This window comes from Podarcis pityusensis (assembly GCF_964106645.2).
Source record: "Podarcis pityusensis genome assembly, chromosome: 2".
NCBI classification, from domain to species: Eukaryota; Metazoa; Chordata; class Lepidosauria; order Squamata; family Lacertidae; genus Podarcis; species Podarcis pityusensis.
The window spans coordinates 15,037,124-15,051,422 of record NC_138029.1 but is presented as its reverse complement, the minus strand read 5'-3'; the positions used below and the strand labels follow the sequence as shown (position 1 = coordinate 15,051,422).

At 45.2% G+C, this 14,299-nt stretch overlaps 1 long non-coding RNA gene across 1 annotated transcript; it reads left to right on the top strand.

Annotated features, from left to right (window-relative positions):
* Nucleotides 1-18: 18 nt before the first annotated feature.
* On the top strand, nt 19-11,606 carry LOC308471192. Its single transcript, XR_013982773.1, has 2 exons — nt 19-169; nt 10,955-11,606. It is a non-coding gene; the product is annotated as an uncharacterized lncRNA (long non-coding RNA).
* The last annotated feature ends 2,693 nt before the right edge of the window (nt 11,607-14,299 follow it).

The following is a 14,299-nucleotide window of genomic DNA, read 5'->3' as shown; positions in this document are numbered from 1 at the left end:
TGCTAGGATAGCCAGGTCTCCTGCTTTGAAAAGCACAGCCTCCTGTTTTGATGGACTATCAGAGAACAGTTCTCTGAAGGTGTCCTCTGTTGGAGAGCTATTTATCCAGTCCGAGTCTGGTTTAGAGATAAAGAACCATTTTAAAAAGGAGATCGGGATCCCACCAACAGTGAGTAGTACCTGGTGAGCAGAAGGTGCAGGCAGAACTGGTCACTAGGGCTGGGCGATATCTGGTTTTCAACTTCATGATCAGGGCCGGATTTAGGTTTGATGAGGGCCTAAGCTACTGAAGGTAATGGGGTACTTTATATGTGACATTTTAGGGAGCAGGCTAGCAGGCGGGGCCCATTACTTACATCATAGGAGCCTACACAACACAAAACACTCTTTCTGCATGCATGTTTTATTTTATTTGTTTTAGGGTTTTTTGAAATGTACATCCAGTGTTGTTTTTTTCCTTTAAATTTTTTGGGAGCTCCCAGGAGAGTGGGGTCATAAGCTATAGCTTGTTTAGCTTATACGTAAAACCGGCACTGTTCATGACATATCACCAGCTAAACATCCTGATATACTGATATATCACCATGTCTGAAATAAGGATGGAGCTATGCAGATGGAGCTGTGGATTGGCTGGCTTCATTGTGATTTTTGCATAGCACACACACACACACAGAGAGAGAGAGAGAGAGAGAGAGAGAGAGAGAGAAACAGAGACAGATTGATTCGCAATATATTTCCAGGTCAAAAATTATTAAATTAATATCATGATATGGACTTGAAACTGGTTTTGGGTGATATATCGCCCAGCACTCACACACCTCATGATTTGTGATATACAGTGGTACCTCGGGTTACATACACTTCAGGTTACATATGCTTCAGGTTACAGACTCTGCAAACCCAGAAATAGTACCTTGGGTTAAGAACTTTGCTTCAGGGTGAGAACAGAAATCGTGCTCCGGCAGCGCGGCAGCAGCAGGAGGCCCCATTAGCTAAAGTGGTGCTTCAGGTTAAGAACAGTTTCAGGTTAAGAACGGACCTCCGGAACGAATTAAGTACTTAACCCAAGGTACCACTGTATTGCCAGGTCAAAATCTATGAAACCAATATCACAATATGGACTTCAAACCTGTTTTACTGGTCGCTTGGTGTTTTCTTCACTATGCTTTGCATTTATTTAAAAATTATTATACTTATTTTAAAATGTGTGTCCTTCCATATAAATTACCACATGCAAATTGACCTCTTTTTTCGGCAATGTACGCCCTCCTTTTTTTGGCCACAGCCCCTACCTCTTGCTCCTCCTCCTTGCCTGTCCCACTCTGTAGCCATGAAGTCAGAGAACTGACTCCATCTCATGGTCTTAAATAAATGGTTCCCATTTGCGGTTTGCCATGATTGGCATTTGCATCTAATAAATCAAAAAAATTATTTCATTAGATTAAATGACAAAAAATACTGGCCTCCTGCAATTTGTATAATTTAACATGCTTGCTGCCAATTTGCTGAATGTAACCAATTAATTAAGCCTGACCGTTCAGCCTGATCTTGATGTTTCAAGGTAGGTTAGTACACAGAGAAGGAGGTATAAAGAACTTCTGGGAGGTAAGGAGTGTTGTAAGTCAGTGGGAAACCTAAATGTGAGTAGCCAGGGATGCTTAAAATTGTTTCATTTATTACATAACTGTAATGAAGTTTAATTAAATGACCAATACTTGACAGTAATAATCAGTCTGGATCTTGGAAGCCAGGAGCAGGTTTATTTCTTATCAAACAGCTGGATCAAAAACAACTTGCATGATTCCATCCCACCCACCATCCATCTTCTGTCTTATCATACTTCAAGTAAGAGGGCCATGCCTTGCTTTTCTTTTAATGAAAACTGAAAATGGAGGGAAGTGGAAGATCATTGCAAGTGTGAGGACAGCCCACATTCCTCCATGCATGTGTGGAATTTCACGGTTGGGTTAAAACTTTCCTACTCAAGGGAAAAGGGACACGGGTGGCACTGTGGGTTAAACCACAGAGCCTAGGACTTGCCGATCAGAAGGTCGGTGGTTCAAATCCCCGCAACGGGGTGAGCTCCCGTTGCTCGGTCCCTGCTCCTGCCAACCTAGCAGTTCGAAAGCACATCAAAGTGCAAGTAGATAAATAGGTACCGCTCTGGTGGGAAGGTAAACAGCGTTTCTGTGCGTTGCTCTGGTTCGTCAGAAGCGATTTAGTCATGCTGGCCACATGACCCGGAAGCTGTACGCCGGCTCCCTCGGCCAATAAAGCAAGATGAGCACCACAACCCCAGAGTCTGTCACGACTGGACCTAAAAATCAGGGGTCCCTTTACCTTTACCTTTACCCAAGGGAAGTTTCACTCGAATGATGGGGAGATTTAAACTGCTTTTGTCTTTGGCCTTTCAGGTGGGAAACCTTTGAATTTTGGTGGGTACTAAAATGAGGTGCTCTCTGTGGGAATGTTTAGGGAGGCAGGAGAGAATATATTGTTTAATTATATCCTTTCCAACTGCATTAGCAAGTTCTGTAATTTAGCAGAGTAACATTCTCCTTTTTAAACTTATACAGCAGATAGGTTTGTCAGGCTTGTTTAAGCCTCTAAAGTAAGTTTCCTGGTAATTCCCCTTTCATTCCCTCCTAAAAAGAATAGACGCAACACAGTCTTGTATAAAAGTATAAAATAGTTTACTCACTCATTCTGTTCACAGATGGATCCCAGAAGGCAGACTTAAGTTACAAAATATATACACCTGTAATCTATCCCATAAGGAGATAGTTCCTTTGTCCTCTCTTGGCTGGAAGCATCGCGGGCTGATGCTTCTTCTACGAAAGCAAAATGGAGAAGAGAGAGATGTGGTGGCCAGTCCTGTGCTTTTGTTACCTGCACAGGTGAGGTCACGCCCACCTCTGGTCACATGTAGAGGAAGTTTGTCCCAGCACAGGAGGAAACAGAAAGTTTATCTACTGGCTGGACAAACATCCCTCTTCTTGTCTAAGCATGTCCATTCCAGGAATGTTGTATTTGACTGCTCTGTGTTTCATACCCTACACTCTCTACCCTTGTTTAGGTTAATAACTGTCTGTTCATCAAACTTAGAGGTAGGGAACTTCTTTCATCTGAGGGCCACATTCCATTCTGAGCAATGTTCTGGGGGCCACTGGGCAGTGGTGAGTAAAGCCAGAAGGAAAATAGGATGGAGCCATGAACATAAATTTGATCATGTAGCACCAATCCTGGCACAACTGCACTGACTGCCAATTAGTTTCCAGGCCCAATTCAAAGTGCTGGTGTTGACCTATAAAGCCTTACATGGCTCAGGACCACAATACCTCAAGGATTGCCTCTCCCCATATGAACTAACCCAGACTCTGCACTTGTTATCTGAGGGCTTTTTCTATGTCCCCCCATCCCAGAGAGGTTCGGAGGGTGGCAACAAGAGAACTGGCCTTTTCTGTGGTGGCTCCCTGATTGTGGAATGTTCTCCCCAGAGAGGCTCACCTGGTGCTATCACTACATATCTTTAGGCACCAAGCAAAAACATTCATCTTTACCCTTTGGCTGTTTAAATAATCTACGACCTGTGAAAGTGTAGGGGAGAGGACAACTATTATGATGACTACAGCGGTACCTCGGTTTCCAAACGTAATGCGTTCCGGAAGACCCTTCCAAAATGTTTGAAAACCGAAGCATTTACTTCCAGAAGCATTTACTATGGAAAACTCAATACAAAAGCCGTATGGCACTTTCAACTTCTGAAAAGTGTTCGAAAACCGAAGCGGTTACTTCAGGGTTTTTGGCATTTGAAAACCGAAACATTTGACTTCCGAGTCATTCAAAAACCGAGGTATCACTGTATAGTGGTACCTTGGGTTAAGAACTTAATTCGTTCTGGAGGTCTGTTCTTAACCTGAAACTGTTCTTAACCTGAAGCACCACTTTAGCTAATGGGGCCTCCTGCTGCCAACACGCTGCCGGAGCACGATTTCTGTTCTCATCCTGAAGCAAAGTTCTTAACCTGAGGTAATATTTCTGGGTTAGCGGAGTCTGTAACCTGAAGTGTATGTAACTGTAGCATATGTAACCCGAGGTACCACTGTATTTAATTATTAGGCTGTCTGTCAGTCAGCTTTTTATTAAGTTTTCACTGTGTTTTTATCAATGATGTTCTGTAATGTGTTTTTAATGTTGTACACTGCCTTGGGATCTTTTGATAAAGGGTGGTATATAAATTGAAATAATAGAAATAGAAATACGGTAGGCTAGTTTCTACCCACACTCACACACCCTTCTCCATCCTCCATCTAGATGAGGAAGAGGCATGATCTGAGCTCCAGGACCATAGCTGTCAACTTTCAGATTTCAAAATAAGGGATCAGCCGCCTCACCTGTCCCAGGGACAGTCTACGGGATATCTAACAATCCGGGATAGCAACAAGAAGCAGCAGGAAATGCTGCTGGAATACGGGAATTTCCCGCCAAAAAAAGGGAAGGTTGACAGCTATGTCCAGGACACAATCCAGATAAGCAAAAACACATGGCAAGAGTGCAAATCAGGGTTGGTGAGGTGTGTGGCTAGAGGAGAAGGGGTGTGGCTCGGGAGTGCATGTTGTCTGGGGAGAGTCCTGAGGGCCAGACTAAGAGGTAAAGTTCCTAACCAAAGCATTACCTAGGTGGGTTGGTGCCAGCACCCAATTATGTGAGGCAAGGGATGGAGAACACACAGAATGATTATGTCACATCAAATGTTGCCTTATACAGAACCACACCAGGGGTAGGCAACATAAGGCCCTGGGGCCAGATGCAGCCCAATCGCCTTCTCAATCCGGCCCGCAGACGGTCCAGGAATCAGCATGTTTTTACATGAGTAGAATGTGTCCTTTTATTTAAAATGCATTTCTGGGTTATTTGTGGGGCATAGGAATTCTTTCATTTCCCCCCCAAAAATATATTCTGGCCCACCACATGGTCTGAGGGACAGTGGACTGGCCGTCAGCTGAAAAAGGTTGCTGACCCCTGAACCACACTTTACCTGAGAGAACAAATCTGGGAGCAGCGGTGGCTCCATGTTTGTTGGTAACATCTTTAGTTATATCCTTAGATGTCAGAGTTATTTACCATAGCTGTCAACTTTTCCCTTTTCTTGTGAGGAATCCTATTCCGAATAAGGGAGTTTCCCTTAAAAAAAGGGAAACGTTGACAGCTATGTTATTTTCTAGTATTTGATTTATTTTCAAAAAATTCAGGTCGCCTTTGCCAAAGCGGCACACAATATTAAAACCATTCAAATAACAGGCCGTGAAATTAGAAAAACATAATCTAAAACACATTCGTATGCTGAAAAGGAATTAAAGCAATAGCACATAACACAGTAGCACCATAAAACAACATACATGTAAAACAAGAAGCAGATTTATTTATTTTTAAACCCAGCAGCAGTAAATCACCAGCGTAAATACAACTTGAAAGTAGTTTGGAACGAAGAGTTTACAGAGCTTATTTAAAAACCAGGAGCAGGAGCAGGGGACCTGTTGGCCTCAAGGAATTGGACTCCAACTCCCATCAGCCCCAACCAGACTGGCCAATGGTCAGGGATTATGGGAGCTGTAGTCCAACAACAGCCAAAGGGCTTTAGGATGTGCCTGGCTGGCACAATTTGAACAGGTGAAGCCTTTTATAGTATGGAAACACAACTATGGGGAAAGTTTCACTTGTTAACAGTCTGTCTGTCAGACATCTTATTACTTGTGTGTGGACCCTTGTTTACTTTTAAGCCCTATACTTTGACACAGCAGATTGTACCATTCCGAATACTGGTTTTTCATTTTTTATTGAAAGGATCAACTTTTTATGAACTTAAATGTTCATTTGCATGAACGTGAACTCATAGTTTGTTTTGGTAAGGGATGAACTCAAACTAGTTCCTTTTCAACGAACATTTCAAGCAGCGGAGGAAAGCCAAACTGATAACAGGGACATTTCAAGAGCACAAGGAACAACTGTAATTCAGAAATGGTTTCCAATGTGTTTTGATCCCTTTGTTGGGATGAATTGTTCAATGCATCTCCTTCTACTACTTATCCAGGCCTGAGTCTCCAAACATGCCTTTACAAACATGTAATTTAGGAGAAATTTGCAGTAAAACGCTGGTGAATTTTCAGGAGGACTTTTTAAAAAGATTGCCAAGTGACATGGAAACATGGAGAGTGAAAAATTTGGAAAATAAGAAATGGACAGCGGCTAGGTTCTACCGTACTTGCACTGTTGCAAGCAGCATGCCTCTGAATGTCAGTTGCCGGAAATCGCAAGCAGAGAGAGCACTGTTGCATCCCGAGTGCAGGTGGCGCTGTGGTCTAAACCACTGAGCCTCCTGGGCTTGCCAATTGGAAGGTCAGCAGTTTGAATCCCCACAACGGGGTGAGCTCCCGATGCTCTGTCCCAGCTCCTGCCAACCTAGCAGTTTGAAAGCACACCAGTGCAAGTAGATAAAAAGGTACCACTGTGGCGGGAAGGTAAACAGCATTTCCATGTGCTCTGGTTCCCGTCACACCAGAAGCGGTTTAGTCCTGCTGGTCACATGATCCGGAAAGCCATCTGTGGACAAACAGCGCCTCTCTCTGCCTGAAAGCAAGATGAGCGGCACAACTCCATAGTCACCTTTGACTGGACTTAACTGTCCAGGGGTCCTTTACCTTTACCTTTCCCACCCTCTGGTGAAGATATCAGCTTCCCCTTCCCTTCCATCTCTGGACAAACAGCTTTCTTAATATTGGGAGCAAGGGCAGAATGCCGCAGCTGCAGCAACAAAAATAAAGATGGAAGAACCTTCATTAATTGCATAAGAGTGCCTGCAAGAATCTTCAGATGGGCTAGATGACGTGAGACCTGCCTGTGTGCTTCTTGCCCCACAATATATAACACCACCACACTATGAACCCTTTGCCAGCACTAGGAAACCATGTTCTCCAACCTCAGGGCATTGGGAGTCAACCATGGGATTCGGCCCTTATGCGATCGTGTTTCTTTAACCAAAAAAAACCTTCCCATAGCTCATGCCATCCGCTTCTCTGGTCTATTTTACTCAATGAGCCAAGTTTCGCTAAGTTCTGAATGTGTACATCTTTGTGATAGGCCCCTGGAGCTCATTTTACATGAAGGCAACACAGGTTGATGTATTTTTAAATGGCTTGATTTTTATCACCTTGCTTAATGATTTGTCACATTATTTATTAGACGGTGGGATATCCGGAGGGATCCATCGCATTAACGTATAAATAATGTGGCAAATAGTTCAATAGAGCCATAAAAAAGTGATTTCAAAATAAATTGACCTATGTTAAGCTACATGTAAACTAAGGCTGTGAATGATAATGCATGCCATGCCCTTAAGTCTGAAAAATGGGGTCCAGGGAGGAAGGCAGCTAAAAAGTCCTCTAGAGAACAAAGGCTTTGGGCAAGCCACTAGTACTTACACGGGGTGTAGAGAACCCTTAGCCTTACAGATGTTGATCCAATGGGCCAGGGATGGTGGAAATTGTAGATCAGTAACATCTGGAAGGCCAGAGGTTCCCAACGCCTGCACTAAAGCTTTCACTTCCTAACTGTGATAGGGAAATAGTAATACTGGCCAACCTTGCAGGGCTGTTGTCAAGATAAAATCATGAGAACATAAGAGCATCTGCGGAATAACTAACAACAAGATCCACCCTTCTCCTACCTCCTGCTTTTCCAAAATCAGTTTGCTCAAGACTATCCAGTGTTATGTAGATCATCTCATACCTAACCACCTGGGTTGGCCTTTTTTAACCTGACCAAGGTATGGCAACCCAGCCAGTCACCACATCAGTGAAGAAAAAATAAGCATTGTATCAAGATGCTTAATGTAACCAAGTACCTAATAATATTGTTTTATTTCAGTTATTAAGTGTGGAGCTGTGGAAACAGGTCCCTGACAGGTTGTTATAGCCCTTTATTGTTCTACATATCAATTTCAGTTCCCAGTGCTGGGCTGGCACACAAAATGCATTATGCCCTTATTAGTCCATTCGACCAGCTGCCACTGGGCCCTCCCTCGCCTTCCGCCTTCCAGACTCCACCAGCAGCTGAAGAAAGCTGCAGAAGAAGAAGCAGAGAAGCACTTTCTGAGGTTGCTGCTGTTCCTTTGACCAGTCTGTATTCTACACTTCTGTTACCTGCCATTCCATTTTCTCCCTCGGAAAAGAGAGCCACTAAAGTGTAGTGGTGAGAGTGTCTGACTAGGAGCTGGGAGACCAGGGTTCAAATTCCCGCTGGTGGGGAAGGGGTGCTGGCATCCGTGCCGATTCCAGCAAGATCTTGCCGAAATTGCGCAAGATACTGCAGAGCACTTTTATATGCCTGTTGTCTTTGTCCATGGAGTTTTCTTGGCAGGGATACTGGAGTGGCTTGCCAGTTCCTGCTCCAGGTGGATCACATTTGGTCAAAATTCTCCACTATGACCTGTCCGTCTTGGGTGGCCCTGCATGGCATAGCTCATAGCTTCTCTGAGTTATTCAAGCCCCTTCGCCACAACAAGGCAGTGATCCATGATCTGCTTAAAAAGCAGAGACATCACCTTGCCGACAAAGGTCCATATAGTTAAAGCTATGGTTTTCTCAGTAGTGATGTATGGAAGTGAGAGCTGGACCATAAAGAAGGCTGATTGCCGAAGAATTGATGCTTTTGAATTATGGTGCTGGAGGAGACTCTTGAGAGTCCCATGGACTGCAAGAAGATCAAACCTCTCCATTCTGAAGGAAATCAGCCCTGAGTGCTCACTGGAAGGAGAGAAGACTCCCTGGAAAAGACCCTGATGTTGGGAAAGATGGAGGGCACAAGGAGAAGGGGATGACAGAGGACGAGATGGTTGGACAGTGTTCTCGAAGCTACCAAGATGAGTTTGACCAAGCTGCGGGAGGCAGTGGAAGACAGGAGTGCCTGACGTGCTCTGGTCCATGGGCTCGCGAAGAGTCGGACACGACTAAACGACTAAACAATAACAACTGCAGAGCACATGAGATTTAAGCTTGATCTTGCCTGGCACCACTTCTCCACCAGAGACGGAGACGGTGGGGTGCGGGTGGCACAGGCAGCAGCAGCGACAAAGCAGTGAAACGGGACATGGTGAACCTTCCGCTTGACCATGAAGCTCAGTGGGTGACCTTGGGCCAGTCATTGCCTCTCAGCCTAACCTACCTCATAGGGTTGTTGTAGGGATTCCATGAGAAAGGGGGAAGAACCATGTGTACACCTTGTGTTCCTTGGAGAAAAAGGTAAGATATAAATGCAATAAATAAGTAATAGCTAAAGGTGGGCTATACATACAAAAAAACAAGTACATGGATGGAGGAATAGACGCCCTTTCAGGTGTTCATCCCTGCAGACTCCACCCCCAATCTTTGCGCATTAAGGCAGATGGTCTGAAGGGAAATTCTTTGCACAAATTCTTAGAGTCCTCTCTGCAGTCAGGTATCCTGAGCACAGTTCCCGCACACGGGAAGGATACTAAGCCTCTCAGGTGAACAGTCTTTAAATCTCCCTCAGTGCTTCGCAGATGAGTAGGAAATAATTATAATAATTCAGTAGTAATAATAATAATAATAATAATAATAATACTTATACCCTATCCATCTATCCCCAGCCACTCTGGGCGGCTTCCAACAGGATATTAAAAACACAATAAAACACCAAACATTAAAAACTTCCCTAAACAGGGCTGCCTTCAGATGTCTTCTAAAAGTCAGATACAGTGGTACCTCTGGATGTGAACGGGATCCGTTCTGGAGCCTTGTTCGCATCCTGAAGCAAACGCAATCTGTGTCTGTGCGTGCACAGGTTGTGATTCGCCGCTTCTGAGCATGCGCATGACGTCATTTTGAGCATCTGCACATGCACGAGTGGCGAAACCCAGAAGTAACGCGTTCCGTTACTTCCGGGTCGCCACAGAGCATAACCTGAAAATGCTCAAGCTGAAGCGACTTCAACCTGAGGTATGACTGTAGTTGTTTATTTCCTTGACATCTGATGGGAGGGCCTTCCACAGGGCGGGCGCCATTACCGAAAAGGCCCTCTGCCTGGTTCCCTGTAACCTCACTTCTCGCAGTTAGGGAGGGAACCACCAGAAGGCCCTCAGAGCTGGACCTCAGTGTCCGGGTTGAACAATGGGGGTGGAGACACTCTTTCAGGTATACTGGGCCGAGGCCGTTTAGGGCTTTAAAGGTCAGCACCAACACTTTGAATTGTGCTCGGAAACATACTGAGAGCCAATGAAGGTCTTTCAGGACAGGTGTTATATGGTCTCGGCGGCCGCTCCCAGTCACCAGTCTAGCTGCCGCTTTCTGGATTAATTGTAGTTTCTGGGTCACCTTCAAAGGTAGCCCAACATAGAGCGCATTGCAATAGTCCAAGTGGGAGATAACTAGTGTCTGTAACCCGAGGTACCACTGTATTTATTCACACATTGTGTGACATTTTATTCACACATTTTTTTCATCACCTGAACAGGGATCAATAGATGGATGGACCAATAGATTCAGATTACAGTGGTACCTCGGATTACATATGCTTCAGGTTACATATGCTTCAGGTTACAGACTCCGCTAACCCAGAAATATTACCTCAGGTTAAGAACTTTGCTTCAGGATGAGAACAGAAATCGTGCTCCGGCGGCATGGTGGCAGCAGCAGGAGGCCCCATTAGCTAAAGTGGTGCTTCAGGTTAAGAACAGTTTCAGGTTAAGAACGGACCTCCGGAACGATTTAAATACTTAACCCAAGGTACCACTGTACTATAGTATGATTCCTGCTGTTATTTTATTCCTTTTTTAAAAAAAGAAACTAAAAAATGAATGACAATTTCTTCACATCCGAAGTGCTTTCATAAGAAAACAGGAGGGGGGACCCGAGAGCTCTTTAATGCTGACCTTTCATAGGAAGAAGCCATCGAGGAAGATTGAGAAATGACTATTCCAAAGAGGCTCTAGCCATCGCAATGGATATCAGCTCATCCTGCGCCTCCTTCTGCTCATGCCAGATATTTGATCTCCTCCAATGTTGCCAAATGATCTTATCCTCCAGCTGTAAGATGCATCTTGCATCTTTCTTTTTTTTTAGCTTTTACTATGTGCTACAGCTTAATTATTTAACACCACCGGGTTATGCAAGTTGATGCATATGTTTCCAAGGGACAGAGTGGGAGTGATTGATTGGCTGACTGACAGATGGAAATAAACAGCAGAGATGGGGAGGGCAGGGGGAGGAAAGAGGATGCTCCATTTTTATTGCAAGTGTCAAAGGGACAAAGCAGAGAGGAAAGTTAAAAACCGGCTGCCTCGCAGACTCAAAGCCCTCTTGGGTACTCATGCCAATCCACTCACTCCTTCCGCTCACTTGTCATTTGCTCAGAAATCATCCCTGCTCTGAAAATGATCTTACAAAGTCACGGGCCGTCAGAAGACCAAGAGCACGTTGCAGGAACCTATGTGCACGTCTGTCCAATTCTACATTCAGGCTTTGCTTTGCTCAGGTTAAATGTCGAAGACAGAATAAACCTCTGCAGCTCAAAGCAGCGGGGTATTTTTCTTATGGAAGTTGTAGAATCCCTATTATTGCAAGCATGTAAAAAACACCATTTGCATAATAGATAAGCAGCTACCCTGAGGTCCACACGCACACGGGATAAATTAATCCTGCCTCCCTTCAAAAGAAGGAACGAGATATCGTACTTCTCAACTGCCCCAATTAAATTGGGACATCCCATTTTGGGGTGTGAGCTCAAAGTGCAATATTGTGTGGGTCATGTGACTTGTGCAAGAGCATGCCCCAGTTTTTCGCAGTGACATCTTGGAGCGTATAATAATAATAATAATAATAATAATTATTATTAATAATAATAATAATAATAATAATAATAATAAATGAATTTTATTTATACCCCGCCCTTCCCGGCCAGAGCCGGGCTCAGGGCAGCTAACACCAGTAAAATTACAGTAAAAACATAATAAGAAAAACAACAACAACAATTTAAAATACAGGTTAAAATGCAATTTAAAATGCAGCCTCATTTTAAAGTAGCCCATAGATCAAAGCCATAAGGGGAGGGAAACATAAGGGTCAGACTGAGTCCAAACCAAAGGCCAGGCGGAACAGCTCTGTCTTGCAGGCCCTGCGGAAAGATGTCAAGTCCCGCAGGGCCCTAGCCTCTGTATGAGACATATTTTGTGATTCTTATCCTCACCTCTACAAGTTAAGCATAACGATTGTTGGTTGCTCAACTGTCTCAAGCATAGATTGGACAAATGCAAAACTATCACCTTGTGTTGTTGAGCACCCTGTACAACATGGGTCGGCAAACCAAGGACCGCGGGCCGGATCTGGCCCAATTGCCTTCTAGATCCGGCCCGCGGACGGTCCGGGAATCGCCGCATGGATCGCCAGCGCATGCATTCTTTCCCTCTCCCTCACACAGTGGCGCTTTTCTCCCCAGGGATGGAACAATCTTGTCCCACACTGGGCATTGTTGATGGTGGGAGTCGGCTCACCCGCCTGTCCATGTCAGCAGGGCGGCTCTGTGAAAAGGGTGTGTGACGCTGGCTTCTTGCTGCTGCTGCTTTTTCCTCCTGCTCCTCCTCCCTCTCCCTCAGTCTGCCCTTCCTTCCTTCTCCGCGCCCCTTCTCCACGCTGCTTCCTCACGTGCTTTCTTCATCGCCGCCTGCCTGCCTCCTTCATTCCTCCCATGGCATTCAGGTGGGTTGTTGCGGTGGCCATGGCTGCCGCTTGCGGGTTGGCGGGCGGCTCTGTCTTCTTCTCCACGGTGCCTCACGGGAAGCAGCAGCAGCAGCAGCAGGTGGTGGCTAAAAGCTCTGGCGACGCCCCGGTTCCCCTGCCTCCATCCGCTGCTCCTCCGCCGGGGCTGCTGCTTCTGTCTTCACCGGCCAACGCAGCCTCCTACCCCGCCACAGCGCCTGGCTGGCTGGAGAAGCCCAACTGCGGCTATTGGGATGACAACTGGGACAGGTAAAGCGAAGCATCTTCAGGCCTCTTTGCGGGTGGGCGAAAATTGTTCATTATTTTAATTTTTCCCCCAAAATATAGTCTGGCCCCCCACAAGGTCCGAGGGACAGTGGACCGGCCCCCGGCTGAAAAAGTTTTCTGACCCCTGCTGTAAAACATGGTAAGAAGAGGAATGGTGCACAATAAGGCAACACAATACAGCCAACTGACTCTTTTGGAAGAAGTACTGTATAGCGGGTCCTCTAGCACACGGGGAAACAGCAGTCTCTGGGCATAGATGAGTGGTGCAGTTTCGATTGTGGTTTTGTAAATAGAAATCCAAAGGTAATTCACACTGAGAAAACAACGAGCTCAAGCTTGAGACTGCAATCCAGCAGGGCTATTTAGCAAATGTTTGAACGTGCAAACAAAAGAAGAACCTACTGGATCAGGCCCATCTACTGCAGCATCCTGTTCTTTGGCAATTCTTTGTACAGTGGTGCCTCGCAAGACAAAATTAATTCGTTCCCCGAGTTTTGTCGTCTTGCGATTTTTTTCGTCTTGCGAAGCACGGTGTCGGGAAAGTTTTGGAAAAGCTTCAAAAATCACCAAAGTCTTTAAAAATCTCAAAAAAGGCTACCACACTGCGTTCTATGAGTTGCTCCTCGAAGTCAAGTCGCAACTGTATTAACGGTGTTAAGAAAAAGGAAACAAACTTGCAAGACGTTTCCGTCTTGCGAAGCAAGCCCATAGGGGAAATCGTCTTGCGAAGCAGCTCAAAAAACAAAAAACCCTTTCGTCTAGTGAGTTTTTTGTCTTGCGAGGCATTCGTCTTGCGACGTACCACTGTACCAAAAGATTATTATTAACCTATTATATACCAGCCAGTGTGGTGCAGTGGTTAGAACTTGGCAGACCAGGGTTCAGGTCTAACCCGCTGATTTAGACCAGATCACTCCATGCATAATCCAACCTAACCCAGACCTGCTCCAAGTCCTGAACAACACACTTACTCCTGACAGCTTCTGTTCAAAAGTATCCGTGTTGGAGGGAAGATATGGGAGACGTTATCTGCCTGAATAATCTCCTTCTCTTCCCCGTCCATGCCTCAGTGCCTGGTGCTAGGTGTCTGCAAGGTTCAGTCAAGCAAATCGAGCTCAATCACAGCAAACAGCAACCCACTGAAAATTCAAATTGACGCTTGCTCCAATTGAGCACTAAAGAGTGGGTATTCATAGGAAAATCTATGGAGCAAGAAAACCCCACACTCAGACACTCAGCTTTTA